The sequence below is a fragment of the Macrobrachium nipponense genome, chromosome 24, assembly GCF_015104395.2.
Source record: "Macrobrachium nipponense isolate FS-2020 chromosome 24, ASM1510439v2, whole genome shotgun sequence".
Taxonomy (NCBI): domain Eukaryota; kingdom Metazoa; phylum Arthropoda; class Malacostraca; order Decapoda; family Palaemonidae; genus Macrobrachium; species Macrobrachium nipponense.
Genome location: NC_061091.1, coordinates 74779164 through 74788079, shown reverse-complemented (window position 1 = coordinate 74788079; position 8916 = coordinate 74779164).

The following is an 8916-nucleotide window of genomic DNA, read 5'->3' as shown; positions in this document are numbered from 1 at the left end:
ATTATATATTCAATTTGACAAATACCACTTTTTTTTTTTACATACATTGGAGTTTTAATAGCCGATTTGGGTACAGAAGAAAAGTCACTGATAAACGCGGCTGAAATAGCCATTATTTTCAAGAAAAACTGCATTAATGAAGGTCTTCTTCCAACAAATATAATAATATAATAATAATAATAATAATAATAATAATAATAATAATAATAATAATAAAGCATCTATATGCACATTTAATGAAATTCAAAATGCACAGAATTCATCCCTTACCTTGACAACACTGCGATGATAATAATACGTCTATATGTCAAAAGCAATGACCATGTTAGAGTAATTTGCTCGTGTCTTCAAAATAAACAAAATTAATTTAAATTTAAATTTTCTTTAACAATAACGTACAGTACCTTCAAATACTAAAGCGGAAAGTAATAAACCTCTCTCTCTCTCTCTCTGTGGAAAGGTCACGAGGTCAGTTCGGTGCGGAACATTCATCAAAGCGTCCATTTAGATTTTATTATTTTTCTTTTCTTTTCCAATCGACCCCAAAATAGGAATTAATGGACGGCGATTGAGTGAGGACACTATGAAGAGTATAAGTATAATATTATGTCTTTTGTTTTAATCCCCTCCTCCCTTCTGGGAGCCTCTATAAATAACAATATATAAATATATATATATATATATATATTAATAATATATATATATATATATATATATATATATATATGCAATGACCCCAATTCTATACCAAACGCAGAGGTATCCCAGGTTCTGGAAAATCAATGGCACAAGAAACCAATCGACCTACATTACTCTCTCTCTCTCTCTCTCTCTCTCTCTCTCTCTCTCTCTCTCTCTCTCTCTCTCTCTCTCTCTCTCTCGATATGACAACAGAAAAGCAAATCCCGAAGAGGCTCTACCCAGATCTATACAATGACGGGAAAGAGGAAAAAATAGACAAGAAAGACAAAATCTGCAACCTTTTGAAAAGAGGGAATTGCAGATTTGGAGAAAGATGTTACTACAAACATCCTAAGATATGTCAAAAACTATGAAATATATGGTAAATGTGCATACTTAGATGGATATGGGGATGATTGCAGAGATCTGCATCAAAAAATATGTAAAAAACCTAAAAGAAGAAAAGGAGGTGTTAAGTTCGACAAAAAATGCAAATATATGCACCCTGTAGCCATGAATCATAATCAAATAAATAACCAACCAAGTAATAAAATCCAAAATAAGAAAGAAACAAATAAAGAGAGAAATCAAGAATATCAGGTAAAAGAGAAAAGCAACCACCAATGAGATATGCAGAGGTGGGTCAGCAAAAAATTTCAAAGCATCAGCTCCGAAATTCTACTCAAGAGATAATAACTGTATTTATTATGCAAGAGGATATTGCAGAACGGAGAAAATTGCAGATTCAGACACAAAATGAATAATTATGATGAAGGAAGATCAAATATTATGGAAAAGTTGGATTTTTTAATGTCAGAATTTCTGGAAATGAAAAAAAGAACAACATACCAGAACAGGAAAGAGACATGGGAAAATCCTTATTACTACCAGTATTAAATGAAGGAGAAAACACGCAAACCATCATAGTGATGAATGCGCAGGGTTTAGTTACGAGTAACTCAAAAAGAAAAATAGAGTACTTAGAAGAACTAACCCAAAATGAAAAAGAAAATAGATATAATGAATATAAGAGAAACCTGGTATTCCCAAGAGACTGGGAACCGGAATGATGAATCATAAAAAGGGTTCCAAAACTTATAGATCAGATAGAAAAAATAGGAATCAAGGGGGAACCGCAAATATGGGAAAGCCAAAAAACAACAAAGGAAAAATATATGAGAAATATAGTAACTCAGAATGTGAACTAATAGCGGTAGAATTTGAATCTGAAAAATTGATGAACATAGTAATATATAGACCTCCTAATACTAAAGAGTTTGACTTAATAATTGAAAAATTGGATGATATATGTAGAAATCACAAGGACTGGACTATTCTTTCCTATCTGGTGACTTCAACTTTCCTTTCGTAGAATGGAAAGAACGAATAGGAGATTGTGGTTGTACCTTATATATATAAAAAAGAGAGTAATAGTAGTGCAGAAGATAAGAGGCAATTTGAAAAGCTATTAGATATGCTACTAGAATACAACATTCAACAAATAAATCACCTGCCAACAAGAAAGGAAATACTTTAGACTAGTATTTGTGAACGAGATGAATTATGTTAAAGAAATAATAGTTTATAATGCGAATATTTCAGACCATAATGTCTAGAATTAACAGTTTCATTCCAAAGCAAGTGAAAAATAGAGATAAGCAAGAAATGAAAAAAGTGGGAAGGATATGGAAAATACAACTTCTACAGTAAAAATATAAAATGGTCAGAAATTAATGAAGAATTAAACAAAGATTGGGATAACATTTTCGTAAGTGATGACATAAGGGTAAATACGGAGATATTATATAAAATATTGGAGAAAATAGTGGAAAAATATATACGAAGAAGAAAAGTAAACATCATTCATGCATACCAAGAGACAGAAGGATCTTGTTCCAGAAAATCAGAAAGTGGAAAAAAGGTCTTGCAAAAGAAAAAAATAAAAAAGCATGGAAAGTTATAGAACTAAAAAAGTAAGATAGAAAAATGCAGAACAAAAGATTATACAATCAAAAGAAAATGAAAAACGGGACTTGGAAGAAAAAACCCTATTGAAATATCAAGCAAAACCCCAAGCTATTATACTCATATGCGAAGAAGATGAATAAAAGAAGAATAGAAATAGGCCCTCTGAGAATTGAAGGGAGATTAACGAATGAAAAAAAGGAAATTTGCAACATACTGGCAGAACGATATAAGAGAGAATTCACCCCTAGAATAGATAATGAAGATAATGATATAGAAGTAAGGGATGAAAATAGTGAATATTTAAGCTGACATAGATATTAATAAAGCTGATATTGTGCAGGCTATTAATGAAATTAAAAATGGAGCTGCTGCAGGGCCTCATGGAATTCCTGCTATTTTGTTAAAGAAAGTAGTTCATTCTATCGCAAAGCCACTTGCAATATTATTAAGACAAAGTGTAGATACAGGCAAGATTTATGATGAGCACAAATTAGCATATATTACCCCTACTTTCAAAAGTGGATCAAGACTAGAGGCAAGTAATTATAGGCCTGTGAGTCTAACATCACATATTATGAAGTGTATGAAAGGGTAATGAAGAAAAATATTATGAAACATTTAATAAAAAAAAAAATAATTTGTTTAATAAAGGACAACATGGTTTCGTACCCAAAAAGGAAAAAAGTACACAAACCCAACGTTAGTCCACCGTGAGAACATATTCAAAATATGAAAAGCGGAAATGAAACAGATGTGGTTTTATTTAGACTTTGCAAAAGCTTTTGATAAAGTAGACCATAATATATATAGCGAAGAAAAATTAGAAAACACAATATCGTGGATAAAAGTAGGAAGATGGTTAAAAGAATTTTTACACAACAGAAAACAGATAGTTATTGCAAACGACGAGAAATAGGATGAAGTCAAGGTAATATCCGGTGTGCCGCAAGGTACGGTGTTAGCTGCAATACTGTTTGTTATTATGATTGAAGACATAGACATATGTGAAGGATTCGGTAGTGTAGTGAGTAGTTTCGCAGATGACACAAGAATAAGTAGAGAAATTACTTTGTGATGAAGATAGGAACGCTCTACAAAGAGACCTTAACAAAGTATATGATTGGGCAGAGGGTAATAGGATGGTATTTAACTCTGATAAATTTGAATCAATAAATTATGGAGACAGAGAAAGAAAGCTATATGCATATAAGGGACCTAATAATGAGACCATCACAAATAAGGAAGCAGTTAAAGACCTTGGTGTGATGATGAATAGGAACATGTTATGCAATGATCAAATAGCAACTCTGTTGGCGAAATGTAAAAGCAAAAATGGGAATGTTGTTACGGCACTTCAAAACAAGAAAAGCTGAACACATGATTATGCTTTATAAAAACATATGTTCGTAGTACATTGAATATTGCAATATGATATGGTACCCACACTATCAAAAGGATATTGCACAAATAGAGAGTGTACAAAGGTCCTTTACAGCTAGATAGAAGAAGTTAAGGACCTAGACTACTGGGAAAGACTACAATTCTTAAAATTATATAGTCTAGAAAGGAGAAGAGAAACGCTACATGATAATTCAGGCAGGGAAACAGATAGAAGGAATAGCAGAAAATATCATGGAACTAAAAATATCAGAAAGAGCAAGCAGAGGTAGATTAATAGTGCCCAAAACTATACCAGGAAAAATAAGGAAAGCACACAGGACATTAATCCACTACGCACCAGCATCGATAATGCAGCGTCTATTCAATGCGTTGCCAGCTCATCTGAGGAATATATCAGGAGTGAGCGTAGATGTGTTTTTAGAATAAGCTCGACAAATATCTAAACTGCATCCCAGACCATCCAAGATTGGAAGATGCAAAATATACCGGAAGATGTACTAGCAACTCTCTGGTAGACATTAGAGGTGCCTCACACTGAGGGACCTGGGGCAACCCGAACAAGATGTAAGATGTAAGATTGTAAGATATTGTAAGATACTCTCTCTCGGGTAATTTTATTTAGAAAAACACACTCTCTCTCTCTCTCCCTCGTAATTTTACATATAAAAAAGCATTCTCTCTCTCTCTCTCTCTCTTTCGTAGTAGCCATCTTGCTTGGTGAGACGTACCCGCGTGAAGTCAGATTAATCAACAGATATCACAAGTTTAACATACGACTAAATTTGAGAAATATCTAGAAGTGTTCGTGAACTATTCGGTGATAAGATTAGTGTGAAAATAGTAGGATAAAGCGTCTTCTAAGTTAGTTTATCAAGTGTAATACTATAAATCAGAACAAGATGGCAGTAAGTTCCAACTGCGGGAAGAGGTGGCGTAATTTGGCGTGTTTAGCAGATTCGCAATACGATGAGGTAGCAGGAAGGGAACTGGCATTTCTCATCTATGAAATCAGCAACAGTCCTAAACCAACCAAAAAGATACAAAAGCAATTACTTCATAGATATATTAGAAGGTTATAATCCTTCAAACTGGAACAAATCTAATGAAACATCTTGAAAATAATTGAAGAAGTTCCAATAAAATCCAAGTGGTCAAGAGACTCATAAAGAAAATATACATAAACCAACATATTCCGACAAAGAAAATGAATAAGGTGAATCTTGTGAATATCCTAATTGATGCATTAGGAAAAAGAATGCCAAAAGCATGCAAACTGTGTAAGGTTTGGTATAGCATAGTCAATCCACAAAACCTAATCAGAAAATGTGCTGCATGCAACATTCCGACCCATCCACAGTGTGCTGAGGTAATACAAGATTTGAGAAAAGATACAGAATTTTTTGTTCAACATGTCTATCATGGATAGACAATGTTATTAAATCAAGATTGAATGTACAAATAGTGAGGATGAAGAAGAAGAGGAGAGAAGAAGAAGAAAAAAGAAGAAGAGGAAACGGAAGAGAAGTAAACAAAAATGAAATGACAGAAAAAAATAAGGATAACAAAGAACAAGATAAAAGTATGGATGCAGAGATACTCATTGATACTACATATGAGGCAATAAAAGCAGCAATAACCTACGAAGAAATAAATTACGATATGACAACAGAAAAGCAAATCCCGAAGAGGCTCTACCCAAGATCTACACAATGACGGGAAAGAGGAAAAAATAGACAAGAAAGACAAAATCTGCAACCTTTTGAAAAGAGGGAATTGCAGATTTGGAGAAAGAGTTACTACAAACATCCTAAGATATGTCAAAACTATGAAATATATGGTAAATGTGCATACTTAGATGGATATGGGGGGTGATTGCAGAGATCTGCATCCAAAAATATGTAAAAACCTAAAAGAAGGAAAAGGATGTAAGTTCGACAAAAAATGCAAATATATGCACCCTGTAGCCATGAATCATAATCAAATAAATAACCAACCAAGTAATAAATCCAAAATAAGAAAGAAACAAATAAAGAGAGAAATCAAGAATATCAGGTAAAAGAGAAAAAGCAAACCACCAATGAGATATGCAGAGGTGTCAGCAAAAAATTTCAAAGCATCAGCTCCGAAATTCTACTCAAGAGATAATACTGTATTTATTATGCAAGAGGATATTGCAGAAGAAACGGAGAAAATTGCAGATTCAGACACAAATGAATAATTATGATGAAGGAAGATCAAATATTTATGGAAAAGTTGGATTTTTTAATGTCAGAATTTCTGGAAATGAAAAAAAGAACAACATACCAGAACAGGAAAAGAGACATGGGAAAATCCTTATTACTACCAGTATTAAATGAAGGAGAAAACACGCAAACCATCATAGTGATGAATGCGCAGCAGGGTTTAGTTACGAGTAACTCAAAAATGAAAAATAGAGTACTTAGAAGAACTAACCCAAAATGAAAAGAATATAGATACTATAATGAATTATAAGTGAAACCTGGTATTCCCAAGAGATGGGAATGATGATCAAATAAAAGGGTTCCAAACTTATAGATCAGATAGAAAAAATAGGAATCAAGGGGGAACCGCAATATATGGGAAAGACAAAAAACAAGGAAAAATATATGAGAAATATAGAATCAGAATGTGAACTAATAGCGGGTAGAATTGAATCTGAAAAAATTTGATGAACATAGTAATATATAGACCTCCTAATACTAAAGAGTTTGACTTAATAATTGAAAAATTGGATGATATATGTAGAAATCACAAGGACTGGACTATTCTCCTATCTGGTGACTTCAACTTTCCTTTCGTAGAATGGAAAGAACGAATAGGAGATTGTGGTTGTACTATACATATAAAAAAGAGAGTAATAGTAGTGCAGAAGATAAGAGGCAATTTGAAAAAGCTATTAGATATGCTACTAGAATACAACATTCAACAAATAAATCACCTGCCAACAAGAAAGGAAAAATACTTTAGACCTAGTATTTGTGAACGAGATGAATTATGTTAAAGAAATAATAGTTTATAATGCGAGTATTTCAGACCATAATGTCATAGAATTAACAGTTCAATTCCAAAGCAAGTGAAAATAGAGATAAGCAAGAAATGAAAAAAAAAAAAAAAAAAAAAAAAAAAGTGGGAAGGATATGGAAAATACAACTTCTACAGTAAAATATAAAATGGTCAGAAATTAATGAAGAACTTAAACAAAGATTGGGATAAACATTTTTCGTAAGTGATGACATAAGGGTAAATACGGAGATATTTATATAAAATATTGGAGAAAATAGTGGAAAAAGGAAAAAATATACCGAAGAAGAAAAGTAAACATCATTCATGCATACCAAGAGACAGAAGGATCTTGTTCCAGAAAAATCAGAAAGTGGAAAAAAAGGTCTTGCAAAAGAAAAAAAATGCATGGAAAGTTATAGAACTAAAAAGTAAGATAGAAAATGCAGAAACAACAAAAAGATTATACAATCAAAAGAAAATGAAAACGGACTTGGAAGAAAAACACCCTATTAAATATCAAGCAAAACCCCAAACTATTATACTCATATGCGAAAGAAGATGAATAAAAAGAAGAATAGAAATAGGCCCTCTGAGAATTGAAGGGAGATTAACGAATGAAAAAAAAAAAAAACAAAAAAAGGAAATTTGCAACATACTGGCAGAACGATATAAGAGAGAATTCACCCCTAGAATAGATAATGAAGATAATGATATAGAAAGTAAGGGAAGAAAATAGTGAATATTTAGCCGACATAGAAATTAATGAAGCTGATATTGTGCAGGCTATTAATGAAATTAAAAATGGAGCTGCTGCAGGGCCGGATGGAGTCCCTGCTATTTTTTAAAGAAAGTAGTTCATTCTATCGCAAAGCCACTTGCAATATTATTAAGACAAAGTGTAGATACAGGCAAGATTTATGATGAGCACAAATTAGCATATATCACCCCTACTTTCAAAAAGTGGATCAAGACTAAAGGCAAGTAATTATAAGCCTGTGAGTCTAACATCACTATTATGAAAGTGTATGAAAGGTAATGAAGAAAAATATTATGAAACATTTTAATAATAATTTGTTTAATATAGGACAACACGGTGGGTTCGTACCCAAAAAAAAAGGAAAAGTACACAAACCCAACTGTTAGTCCACCGTGAGAAACATATTCAAAAATATGAAAAGCGGAAACTGAAACAGATTGGTTTATCTAGACTTGCAAAAGCTTTTTGACAAAGTAGACCACAATATATTAGCAAAGAAAATTAGAAAAACACAATATCGTAGATAAAGTAGGAAGATGGTTTAAAAGAATTTTTACACAACAGAAAACAGATAGTTATTGCAAACGACGAGAAAATCGGATGAAACCAAGGTAATATCCGGTGTGCCACAAGGTACGGTGCTAGCTGCAATATTGTTTGTTATTATGATTGAAGACATAGACAGTAATGTTAAGGATTCGGTACGTGAGTAGTTTTCGCTGATGACACAAGAATAAGTAGAGAAATTACTTGTGATGAAGATAGGAACGCTCTACAAAGAGACCTTAACAAAGTATATGATTGGGCAGAGGTAAATAGGATGGTATTTAACTCTTGATAAATTTGAATCAATAAATATGGAGACAGAGAAGGAAAGCTATATGCATATAGGGGACCTAATAATGAGAGAATCACAAATAAGGAAGCAGTTAAAGACCTTGGTGTGATGATGAATAGGAACATGTTATGCAATGATCAAAGCAATTCTGTTGGCAAAATGTAAAGCAAAAATGGGAATGTTGTTACGGCACTTCAAAACAAGAAAAGCTGAACACATGATTATGCTTTATAAAACATATGTTCGT